The 13385-nt window shown below is 44.2% G+C and overlaps 1 non-coding gene across 1 annotated transcript; it reads right to left on the bottom strand.

The window, feature by feature from the left end:
- Nucleotides 1–12250: 12250 nt before the first annotated feature.
- On the bottom strand, nucleotides 12251–12324 carry TRNAT-AGU. Its single transcript has one exon. It is a non-coding gene; the product is annotated as a tRNA-Thr (tRNA).
- Nucleotides 12325–13385: the final 1061 nt, after the last annotated feature.

Genomic DNA, 13385 nt, shown 5'->3' with positions numbered 1-13385 from the left:
TGTACAGGCAGGCAAGTGTGCCCTTGGGGGCTCTTGCCTTGCCCACAGATTGTGCCAGGGCTGGGGCAGGAGTGGGCTCCCTTAAGTGCCTTGGTCTGCTGGCTTTGCAAGGGTCGCTCAGCAGGCCAGCAGTGGCAGTAGTCCCCCCATCAGTTAGTCTTGAAGGAGCCACTCTGCCATGCCTTCTGCCTTTCACAGGTAGAGGCACTGATTACTGAGAAATTAAGTGATATGTCCATAGTCATACATCAGAACTGTGGCAGAACCAAAAATTAAAATGCAGGAAATCAGACTACCATCCCGTGCTTAAACCAAGAAGATACATTCAGACTTGGGCTCAAACATTCTCCTTTAACTTTATGTTTCTTTTCCCTTTCTGTTCTTATCTCATGTTTTTATTTGTTTTATGTCCTGTCTCTTTATGTTAAGATCTCTTTCTTCTTCCTGACATTACCATCCGTATCTCTCTCATACTGGCAGCAAGTAACAGCTAAGCTCTGATTTGCTGGAATGCTAACCCATATAGACAAATATTTTGGCCTTGGCTTCCCAGATTACATGACTGTATCACTTCAGAATCATCCTGATCTAACACTTGCTTCTGACTTATTCATCCTGTATCATTATAGCTTCCTTCAGCAGCAGTTTTTGGCAGTGTGCTGTACTAAAGCTTCTATTTCACAGTTCTGTTTTTTAAATCTATAGTCTGGGTCTGCTTGGAGCAGCCCATCACTGTTAAAGGGCAGTCAGGACTAATCTAACCATGTGAAGAAGTTAATCAAAGGAGCAAATGGCAAAAAGGCTACCAGACAAAGGAAAAAAAAATCAATGCAGTCTCGGAATCAAAATGTGTCCTTAGAAGTACATTGTCAGTGAAGTCAATTGGAGTGACTAGTGTGCATGCGAGAAAGAGATCCTGTCCCTCCATCATTTCTTTCAATGATTTGCAATGTTCGAGCAACAAAAAAGCAGGTGGAAACTCATCTTAATGATCTACCTGAATTTTTCACCTGCTTGAAAGAATCGTAAAGCCTCGGAAGGCCCTCAACCCTCCACCCAAAGTATATGGCAAAGAGGCATGACCAGGAACTGTTGCCATCTTTCCAAACCTGTGCAGCTGTCAGATGCATCTGGGTCACCCACAACTACAAGCAGTCCTAACACCAGCACAGCAAGCCCAGTATCTGGGCAGCCTAAAGGGGCTTTAAAACAATCTTTATAAGAACACAAAACTAGATGGCACTACATGGGACATCAGGTCCACTCCTCTAGATCATGGGCAACCATGTACTTAACATATGTCTAAAAGGGTCCACATGTGAATTCACTCCTGCAGCTTTCTGCAACCAGCCTAAGATAAATGTTAAAGAAAGAATGTACAGTATCCCACAGAATGCTCTTATCTGGGAATCTCTTCATGTGGGATTTCTATTCACAGGAGATAATAAGCAGGGATCCTGTTTCTTTCTGGTTAAAAATTGCAAATTCTCTGATTTCAAAAACATGGATTTTCTTATTTAAACCCCCCAAATCCATGTTTTTCCATTATTAAAATGAAACATTACTATATATATAAAGGTATCAGTTGAACACAATGTTTTACTGATATACTTACAATTTGGAAGCAATTTGGAAGCCTACCAGTGCCTCAATCCCTATAACAAAATAAATTCTAAATACCTATAAATGCTAGTGTTTGATTTGGGGGTTTTTATCATGGAAAATCAGAGCTCCCCTGCCCCTTTGCTCACCAGCACATAGGTCCAACTGCAGCTGCCATCCCCCCTGCTTTTTGGCACTGAGCAGCCCTGATATGCCAACCTGCCAGAGGGGGCCCCCAGCTGGCAGGGCTACAGGGCCAGGGATCTGGGTCTGCAGCCCCCTGCCCCCAGCAGTGCCCAAGCCCCACCTGCCACACATGAGAAGCAGCAGCAGCTGCAGCAGAGCAGAGCTTGGAGCCCAGCTCCCCCTCCCCCACAGACAGTATGGCCCAAGTGGAGCCCATGGTAGGGGTGTATGCAGGCTGCCCTCTGTGGGCTTGGGCTCCCCATCCTGCTGCTCTCCCCTCAAAGGTCTTAACAGCCCAGTGGGTGGGACCCGGCATGGCAGGGCAGAGTGGGGCTGGGTGGAGAAGCTCAGTGCTGCAGGGGGCCCACTCAGCAACAGCAAGGGGCACAACTCCACACCAGCATTCCCACTGCTGGGTGGCCAGGGGGTGCCTCACCATGGTGGTGCAGAACTCATGGCAGTGGCACCAAGCTTTCCCACCCTGTGTGCCCTGTCCTGCTGCACCAGACCCCATATGCTGGGCCATGAAGGCCATGGGGAAAGGGCAGGAAGGCAGGGAGCCCAAGTTCACAGCAGGCAACCTGCAATTACCCCCACCACGTACACAAATCTGGAGGCACGTGCCTGTTGTGCCTCCTGCATGAGTGTGCACAGCAGTGAGGAACCCCAAGCCCCATGCGCCACTCCAGCTGGGCTCAGTCCCAGCCTCATTCCCAGCCCTGCCCAACTCCCTCCATCCCTCACTATGGGGGCCTCAATCTGCCCCCCCCGACTTACTTGTGGGGAGCTACTCTCCAGGTTGCCTGGCAGCCATGTGGATGTGTAAATGCACACGTGCACATAGCGCCCCCCGCCTTATCGCCCTCCTCCCGCTCTCCCCAGTCCCTTGCAGGCTGGAACTCTGCCAGCTTCCAAGGGGACACCCACCATTCCCCCCATTTTTCTCTTTAAAGGAGAAAATCTGGGTTTTACAACACTTTTCCATGACAAACAGAAAACCCGGATCTCTGGTAATCAGTATCTTTCTTGTTTTTTAAGTTCTTATACCTTGCCCATCATCATAGTTTATCCTATCACATTTTCAATTCATCTAACTTAAGTCTCATACTGAATCAAACCTCCTGTGGTTTGGCTACTGATTATGGAAAAAAGGCAAAAAGAACACACACATGTACTACTAATACTAATACTTGGACTTGTCTGCTACTTTTAAGACTCCAGGGACACTGGTTTAGTAAACAGATGGAAAGCTCTGAAAATATCTTGGCCAACTCAGGGGAAGCCTTAACAAATCCTATACCGAATAATAAGACCTTGTGTGGATTTCCATAAAGTTTAAATTTGAATTCTCACTCTCTCTCTAACTTTGAAGAGTTAAAGAACTGCTGTATTACTTTCACCTAACCAAATCCTCCTCTTCCTCTTACATCCCTGCTGCTCTCTTCATTAATGCTACAAGCTCAATTCTTACATGTTGCTCAGTTAATTTCATCTCCACTTTGATGCTTTCACTGTTTCACTCTCACCTGAGATCTTTTGTACAGTCTCTTCCTTGCTATACTTCTGCTTTCTGCTCTTGTTCCCTACATTATTCCCCATCTCCTGTATAGCTTTCATATTTGTTTCATTCTCCTTCTCTCTTCTTTACACCTTCTTCCATGCTGCTACCTATAAACTGAATTCAGTCCTTCACTTGATGTAGATCAAGCAACTGTTTTCTCTACATTGTTAGAGGCAGCAAGACTAGCATACCTTATAAGTCTATATTGCATTGCTTTTCTGAAGCAATAAAATAAAGGTAGGTTGGGAACCATGACTGTTTCTGTATATTTTTTACAGCCTCAAATGCACACTGGGGTGCTACAATTCATAATAATAAGCCAAATTTTTAAGTCCTTTTTTTCATTTTTCATTGAGGCAGAACTCCCACTGAAACAAATCCTTCTTCTACTTACACATCCATAAATCTGGAAAACACTTCCAATTGTTATTCTGGATTTTTTCCAGTGCATGTTAGGAACAGAATTTGGCCCAGTGAGTTCAAAGCAAGTTTTGCATGGTGTGTGTATTTTTCATCATAAAATCATCTCATTAATATGGGAGATGAGAGATGAACTGGGCCTTGGAATGAATGAACACCACAGAAGATTTCCCCATTATAATAAACCTCTGAGATGCAACAGGATTTCTCAAGCATGCATAGCAGCAGCTAGTGTTCCTAAATCATACAGGTTTATGACACCCTACTGAACAAGCAGGAAAATTTACTGATCAGAACTGATTTCCTGCTGCCTTGTCAAAGAAAAATCTTAAATTTCTATTGCTGCTCAAAACAACTGAAGAAATAACTGTGCTGCTTTTCAATCCATTCCTCACCCAACTGGTCAGAATGAGCAAGATGAATATTTTGTCTTCCATATCTCTGAAAGATGTGCTAATCCCTGAAGTGCTTTTTGTTTTGACTTGTAACACATCTTCTCTTTGAATTCATTAAAGCATTGTGTGAGTTATAATACTGGTGGCTCTGTGAAAAAAATGTTCAAGGGTTCTAATCCAGCACTTTATACTTTTGTGGTGGAGACTCTGTATTCATCTTATGAGAATTTTGTGTCGGGAAATGAGTGTAATGCAGCCATCTTAAGGAAAAGAAATTTCTTCACTGATTTTTCAGCTTCAGATGGGATTTCTCTGCTGTCACACAAAATGTTCTCCCATATTGAAAGAGTGTCAAGCATTTCACTGTCAGCCTTTTAGATCCTGACCACCTCAGTTGCTTGAGTTGTTCTTTAGGTCATCAGAACAATACTAAACAGGCTCAGCGTGATCTGTGCGGCAAAGGGCAGGATTTCAAGTGGGCACAGCAGGTCTCAAAGACATTCAACAAATGCTGGGAAAACGTTGTTACTGTGAATTCATGCTAAAAACCTGACCCAAGAGCTAACCATATAAAAAAAATCATAGCTATTAGTCAGCTTCGTAAGTGGCTGAGTGTCAAAATTCTGGAGTTCAATCACTGCTCCTGATTCACTGTATGACTTAGGTTCATTTAGGGCATTGCCTATAACTCCTCTGGACGATCTTATGGAGTGCCACTGTGAAATGCAACATGCCTGCTCTACACATACTGGGTGCATCTACACGTGATGCTAACTGCACAGTAGCCTAATAATACTGTGTAGTAGCGCATCACAGCACAGTGTTAATATGGTACTACACACTATTATTAGACTATAGTTCAGTAGCATCATTAAAAGGCATTCACTGGCGCTACTGTGTAGTAACTCTGGTTACTGCACATTATTTTAATGCTTGATTATACAGGTACTAAATTAGATGTGCAGTACTCACTGTGCATTAATGAATGTGTAGACAGTGGCGACACGTAGGGGGTGCACCCCCTGAGAATGCGGGTGCACCCCCTGACAACCAGCACTCCTCGCTTATGTGACAGGCAGGCGGGAGTGCTGGTGTTCCCCCTGTGAGTGCCAGCTGGGGAGTAGGGGTGCCAGGAGAAGTGTCACTGGCACTTCCGGGAGCACCACTGGCCGGAGATCAGCTGTGGGGGGACCCTCCCCCACACCAGTCAGTGAGATTAGCTGTGGTGGGGGGCCCTTTCCCCGGTCACTGGCTGGCTGCTGTGTGGGGCACATGCCTCCCCTGACTCAGGAGGCACCAGTCACCCATGTGTGTAGACATACCCACTGTGGACAAAATGAATGTAGTGTAACTATCTTCAAGTAGCATGCACCACTATGTTTTCACTCTCCAAGTTATATCTAATTTGGGGTTTAGCTTGCTGGTGAGACACGCCGGGCTTCACTGTGGCACTGTCTACAGGCCAAAGGTGATGCAGACATGCTGTTAGTCATGTATTTTTAAATATTTGCCCCCAAACACATGTCAATCTTCACACTTTTTAAAACCACATAACATTTTGCCATTCTTTGTAACAATACTGAATAACATGTTCCAGCCTGCAGTAAATAACCACCAATCTTAAAACTAAGAGGCATAAAGCCACACTGTGACTACATTATAAGAATATATATGAATATATGGCTGTAATGTGTCCCTCCAAGTCTAGAATTTAGTACATTTTATTATAAACATTAAACATAATACTAATAGGGAGAAAGAACTGCAAAGTAATAGAGAGATTATCATTACTTACGTTAAGATTGTCAAACACATGGCCTGTGGAGTTCTTTCCTCTGGTCTGCAGGGGTCCTGGTGGGCCCAGGAATTCAGGGTTGGAACAAAAAGGGGGTGAGGCCTGCTGCAGGAGGGCAAGCAACAGCTATGCTAACACAGTGCTGCCCTCACCCCTTCTACTTGCCCTAATGTCAGCAGGTCCAGATCCAGACCATAACAAGTCCCATGGTCTGGATCCGGCCCAGGAGTTGGGATGAGTGTGACATTCCTGGTCTACATGATCAATCATGATACAGCTTACCAAATGGGCCTGATATAGCATGTTTTCCAAATAAGCCTGCATTGTTCTTCAGCCTGTGTGAACCTCATTCTGTCACTGCACTGACAACACGAGAAGGTCCAAAGGTCCATTTTTGGTTGACCGTCAAAATCATTCCGATGCTTTGGCAAATTAAACGGGCAGCTCCGTTTAATATCTCTGGGAAGTTACATAGAGAAATGCAGTTGAAAGCAACATGAAATTTTGTGAGGTTTTAAGGATGTTCACACTGAAATTCAGGCAAAGCTTTTTGTTCCTACATAGTCAAAACTATGTCAGCAAGCCCAATTCTAGGAGTGAATAAAGCCCAAAAAGATCAGAAAAAGAAGACAATCAGAAAGAAAGGGTACAGGGGGAGGAGGGAGCAATTTAATTTGAATTCATTCAGTAATTCTTCATCTATATGCTTGGATTCCACTTATGACAGTGCAAAGATGTGCAGAAACATTGCTTAAGAATTCTACGTGCTGTTTATACTAATCCAAATAAAAGTTCACTTGAATACTAAAATATTTCCTTTGCAAAAAAAATTCAATAAAATTCTATCACAAGAGCATGAAAGTAAACAACATTTTAAAAGCAACAAAATGGGATAAAAAGAAGTCAAAAAATGAAGTTGCCTGTCATAAAACAGAGGATTTGCTTGCCACTAAACCTCACTTTTAGTTTATGTTATTTAAATGACACCTATCTGCATTTTAATCCTTGTGCAAAAGTCTGCTGGCAGAATTAATAATTATGATCAAAAACCATGAAAGTCCATGCTAATGATAAGATAAAGAACTTATTCCCACCACCTACAGTGAGAAGCTAATCTTCCTGCATGTCCTAATCTACTGACATACAGGGTTTGATCTGAAATAAGCTCTTAATAATGAATAATCTGGCTATGAATATGATTCTGCTGAGCAGAAAATGGAGGATTAAAGAAGGCGCTCTGAAAGAATTAGTTCTCTCATTTTTTCTCTGTTTTAAGGGCTTTTTTCCCCTCCTTTAAATACTCTTGATTGTTGCTGCCATCTTAAGGATGCAAACTGCTGTGGTTGTTAGGAACAGGAAGTATCTGACTTGCCACTGATTATGAAGTCCCTGCTTTGCATTTATCAAAGGTAGGGAACAAAAGCAGAAAGCTGACATTTACTTGAGTGCGCAGTCTCTTTAATTGAGGGATGTGTAGAAAGCCAAGTATATTCTTTTAATATACAGTCAATGAGTTTGAATTTGGCACTTGTGGAATCAGGCTGTCTTCCTGTTGTGCATAGCAAAATTAATCTCTGCATGTGCATTTTAAAAAGCAGGGAGAGAGGTAAGACAAATTGCAACTAATATTTATTTACTTATGTTTGCAATCTGCACACAAGGCAGGGTTATTTAAGTTTTGTAGATGCTTCATCATTGCCACGGACTTCCTGAATCCATATAAGGCAGCCTGCACACACAGCAGAGGAAAATTAATTTAAAAATTGGCTGGAGATTGAGGGAGTCTCATAATTAGAAGTCAAACTTGAAACACACTAGAGGAGGACCCGGGTTTCAGAACATGTTGAGCACATTCAAAATCAAGCCCCTTTACTGTGCCTTGAACTGAAGCCCCCAAAATTGAGACAACTGAACTTTTAATGATCCTGGCCAAATTTCTGCCACTTGATTAGTAAAGTAGACATTAATATAATAGTCTAACTATGTGATCTTTATTCAGAAATGCCATTTATAAAGGAGTGTTGTTGGGATGTGATAAATGGCCCTGGAAAATCAAAGGTGTTAACATGATCCTGTCACATTTAAACAAGATTAAATATTTCAAGTACAGAAACCTCATCCTACTTACTGTCATGATAGACTCACTAGAAATTCATGACAAAGATTGGCATTGTATTGATTAGGATGCACAAGGGTAAAAGAATAAAACAGAAAACATAAAGAATTTTGAAACTGAAATTGAGTTGTTATGCAAAATAAAATGAATCAAAACCTATCAAAGGCCCTTCGCTGGACAGAGGATATTCAGTTAGAAACTTACTCTGTCAAGCAACCATTCTTAGAAGCTCTTATTCTGTCAAGCAACCCCTCTTAGTGAAGAAGAAAGGTTAGTTCTGATGCTGGACTTTGAGTGAGCTGAGTTAGTAGACTTTACTATTTTGGACAAAACAAATAGTACAAAAAGGGAAAATGAGAGAGAATAGTAAAAGGTAAAAGAAATGTAGGTTTTGTGATGTTCACAGGGTACAGAGCAGCTGATAAGTCATAGGTAGGTGCTCTGGGCTGTCAAATTTGTGAGAGTAACCTGTCCTAGACCCTGGTTCTTTTGCTCCAGGTAGAGCAAATAAACTGGGTGTTCTGATCAAATACCCTTCACTATATAAAGCTGGACAGTTCTAGATGGACAAATGTCTCAACCCCTTGTGCTAGTGTCTTACAGTGCTGCTGACTTAGAACCCAGTGAAGAGCTGAGAGAAAGGGAGATAAGTGGGAGGAAGAAAGAGACACATGAGACATGTCTACACATCTAATTAATATGACTGGATTTTCTGCTGGTCTCAATCTCAGCTGGGCAGGAGAGATCTGTCCCAGCTGCCAGGCAGCTGCCTCCCAGCCACATGGATATCAGAACAGGTCCTAATCTCCACATGGCTGGGAGGCAGCTGCCTGGCAGCCAGAACAGCTCACCAAGCCACGTGGTGATTAGAACCCATCCACATGGCTGGCAGGCAGGGTCCCAAATACAGGTACTAGAAAATGACACATTAGACTAATCTACTGTGCACTAATTGCTGCATGTGTGTAGACAGTGATGTTTTACTGCATATTAGATTAGTCCAATGAACAGTAAAGCATCTCATGTAGACACACCCATGGAGAGGGAAAGCCAAAATCATAGAAAGTTAGGGTTGGAAGGGACCTCAGGAGGTCATCTAGTCCACCCCCCTGCTCAAAGCAGGTCCATCCCCAACTCGATCATGGCAGCCAAAGCTTTGTCTAGCTGGTTTTGAAAACCTCCAAGGATGGAGATTCTACTACCTGTCTGGGTAACCTGTTCCAGTGTTTTACTACCTTCCTAGTGAGAAAATTCTTCCTAATATCCAACCTAAATTTCCCTTGCTTAAGATGTTAAGACCATTGCTCCTTGTTCTGTCATCTGCCACCACTGAGAACAATCTAGCTCCATCCTCTTTCGAACCCCTGTTCAGGTACTTGAAGGCTGCTAAATCCCACCTGCCTCAGTCTTCTCTTCTATAGACTAAATAAGCTGAGTTCCCTCAGTCTTTACTCGTAAGTCATGTCCCTCAGCCTCCTCACCATTTTTCTTGCCCTTCACTGGACTCCCTCCAATTTGTCCACATCCTTTCTGTAATGGGGCCCAAAACTGAACACAATACTCCAGATGTGGCCTCACCAGTGCTGAACAGAGGGAAATAATCACTTCCCTTGAACTACTGGCAACACATCTGCCAATGCAGCCCAGTATTCCATTAACCTTCTCAGCAACAAGTGCATACTATTGGCTCATATTCAACTTGTTGTCCACTGTAACCCCCAGATCCTTTTCTGCAGAGCTACTGCCCAGCCAGTCAGCCCTCAGCCTGTACTGGTACATGGGATTGTTCCTTTCCAGGTGCAGGACTTTGCATTTGTCCTTGCTGAACCTCATGAGAACTTTTGGCCCAATCCTCCAATTTGTCTAGGTCACTCTGAATCCTAGCCCTACCCTCCACTATATCTACTACTCCCCCCCAGCTTGGTGTCATCTGCAAGCTTGCTGAGGGTGCACTGTATTCCATCTTCCAGGTCACTGATGAAGACATTGAACAAAACCAGCCCCAGGACCAACCCCTAGGGCACTCCACTTGATACTGGCTGCCAACTAGACATCAAGCCAGTGATTACTACTCTCTGAATCCAATGCTACAGCCAATTTTCTATCCATCTTACAATCCATTCATCCAGCCCATACATCCTTAGCTTGACCACAAGAATGTTCATAGATTCATAGATGCTAGGGTTGGAAGGGACCTCAACAGATCATTGAGCCCGACCCCCTGCCTAGGCAGGAAAGAATGCTGGGGTCAGATGACCCCGGCCAGATGCCTATCCATTCTTCCCTTAAAGACCCCCAACAGACGGAGAGCACCACCTCCCTTGGAAGCCCATTCCAAATTTTGGCCATCCTTACCATGAAGAAGCTTTTCCTGATATCTAGTCTAAATCTGCTCTCTGCCAGTTTGTGACCATTGTTCCTTGTTTCCCCAAGAGGCACTCTGGTGAGCAGAGCATCTCTGATCCCTTCTTGCATCCCCCTAATGAATTTGTAGGTGACCACAAGATCACCTCTCAGCCTTCTCTTGGAGAGGCTGAAGAGGTCCAGGTCCCTCAGTCTCTCCTCATAGGGCTTGTCCTGGAAGGCCCTAACCATAAAAGTGGCCCTCCTCTGGACCCTCTCAAGTCTATCAACATCCTTCTTGAAGTACGGCGCCCAAAACTGGATGCAGTACTCCCACAGCGATCTGTCCAATGCCGCATAGAAGGGAAGTATCACCTCCTTGGATCTATTAGTCATTCATCTGCTGATGCATGATAAAGTGCAATTAGCTTTGCTGATGATTTTGTCACACTGATGACTTACGTTCATCCTGGAGTCCACTATGACTCCGAGATCCATTTCCATTTCTGTGCTGCTGAGAAGGTCACTTCCCAACCAGTAGGCATGCTGGATATTTTTGCACCCTGGGTGCAGCACTCTGCACTTTTCCTTGTTGTACTGCATCCTATTGTGTACTGCCCACTTTTCTAAACCTGCCCAGGTCTGCCTGCAATCATTCCCTACCCTCCGGAGTGTGCACTTCATCCCACAATTTAGTATCATCTGCAAACTTCACACCCACATCCAAGTCACTGATGAAGAGATTCAAGAGTACAAGTCCAAAGACCAAACCCTGTGGGACCCTGCTACCCACATCCTTCCTGGTTAATACTGACCCATCTACTATCACTCTCTGGGGTGACCACTTAGCCAATTTGCCACCCACTGGACTGTGTAAACATCTGTCACAGCCCCTTAATTTATTTATAAGACTAGGATAAGATACCATATCAAAGGCCTTGATAAAGTCCAAGAAAATGACATCCACCTCTACTCCTCTGCCTAAGCATTTTGTGACCTTGTCATAAAACATAACCAGATTGGTCAGGCATGATCTACCTGCCACAAATCCATGCTGGTTTCCCTGCTGCATTATTTTCCCTGCTGGACTTCCACAAATATGATCCTTCATAATCTTTTAAAAGAACTTTCCAAGCATGGAAGAAAGACTGACTGGCCTAGAATTACTCAGATCTTCCTTCCTCCCCTTCTTGAAAATAGGGACCACACTGGCCCTTTTCCAGTCCTCCGGGACCTGACCCAAGTGCCATGAATGCTCATACAGCCATGCCAGTGGTTTTGCTATGACACCAGACAATTCCTTCAGTACCCTCAGATGCAGCTCATCTGGGCCTGCTGACTTGAACACATCCAGTCCATCCAAGTGACTCTGCACCAAGTCAGTGTCAACAGTTGGTGGGCTGGTATCTCTCTGATGCCCAGCTAAGAACCTATTAAGGATTTATCTTGAGACCTGTTCAGGAACACTAAGGCAAAAAACTCATTGCATCGCTCAGCCTTGTCCCCTGTCTCTGTCACTAATTGCTCCTCCTTGTTCAGTAGGGGCCCTTTGCTGGCCTGCGCCTTCCCTTTACTCCCTGCATACCTAAGAAAAGACTTTTTGTTGACCTTAATGTGTGCTGCTAGCCTCAGGTCTGTAGTTGCTTTGGCCTTTCTAACTGCCTCCCTGCAAGTACAGGCCAAGTAGGTATACTCTTCCTTGGTAGCTTCCTCCCGCTTCCATTGCCTATAAGCTTCCCTGGATTTTCCTATTTATCCAAGGAAGTTTTTTGGCTCCTTTCTCCCTTTTTCCTTGTACTGAGATAGTCTCCCTCTGTGCCCAAAGGAAAAGCAGGTATTGCTGGGATTTGAACCCAGGATCCCCTGTTTACTAGACAGGTGCTTTAACCAACTAAGCCACAGTACCCATATAGCTTACTATGGGAAACTGTATCAAAAGCCTTGCTAAAATCAAAGTAGACCACATCCACTGGTTTCTGTATATCCACCAAACCAGTCACCTCGTCACAGAAGGCAATCAGGTTGGTCAGGAATGAGTTGCCCTTCGTGAATCCATGATGACTGTTCCTAATCACCTTTCTCTCCTCCAAGTGCTTAAAAATGGATTCCTTCAGGATCTGATTCATGATTTTTCCAGGGGCTGAGGTGAGGATGACTGGTCTGTAGTTCCCTGGATCCTCCTTTGTCCCTTTCTTAAATAAGGGCACTATGTTTGCCCTTTTCCAATCACCCAGGACCTCTCCTGATCACCATGAGTTTTCAAAGATGATGGTCAGTGGCTCTGTAATCACATCAGCCAACTCCCTCAACACCCTCAAGTGCATCCCATCTGGCCCCAGGAACTTTTACACATCTGTTCTTTTAGCATGGAGGGCTGCTCACCTCCTCCCCAAACTGTGCTGCCCAGTGCAGAAGTCTGGGAGCTGACCTTGCCTGTGAAGACTGAGGCAAAGGCGGCATTGAGTGCTTCAGCCTTTTCTGCATCCTCTGTCACAAGGTGCCTGTGCCATTCAGTAAGGGACCTACATTTTCCCTGATCCTCCTCTTGCTACCAACATATATGTAGAAACCCTTCTTGTTACCCTTCACATCCCTTGCTAGCTGCAATTCTATGAGCTTTGGCCTTCCTGACTTTCCTGACTTCATCCCTGCATGCTTGAGCAACACTCTTATATTCCTCCATAGTTATTTGTCCAAGGTTCCACTTCGTATAAGCTTCCTTTTTGTGATTTAGTTCACTGAAGAGTTCCCTGCTAAGCCAAGCTGGTCTTCTGGTCTTCTGCTATATCTGCTACTCTTCCTGCACTCTCAGTAAGTTTTCTTTGAAGTACAGTCAGCTTTCCTGGACTCCTCTTCCCCTAAGACTGGCTTCCCAGGGGATCCTGCCCATGAGTTCCCTGATTGAGTCGAAGTGTACTTTTCTGAAGTCCAGAGTTCTTACTCTGCTGCCCTCCATCCTTTCTTTGC

The sequence above is a fragment of the Crocodylus porosus genome, unplaced genomic scaffold (genome assembly GCF_001723895.1).
Source record: "Crocodylus porosus isolate Cpor-Errol unplaced genomic scaffold, CroPor_comp1, whole genome shotgun sequence".
Taxonomy (NCBI): Eukaryota; Metazoa; Chordata; order Crocodylia; family Crocodylidae; genus Crocodylus; species Crocodylus porosus.
Note: the sequence above shows the minus strand (reverse complement) of the source record. Positions and strands in the feature narration are given on the sequence as shown.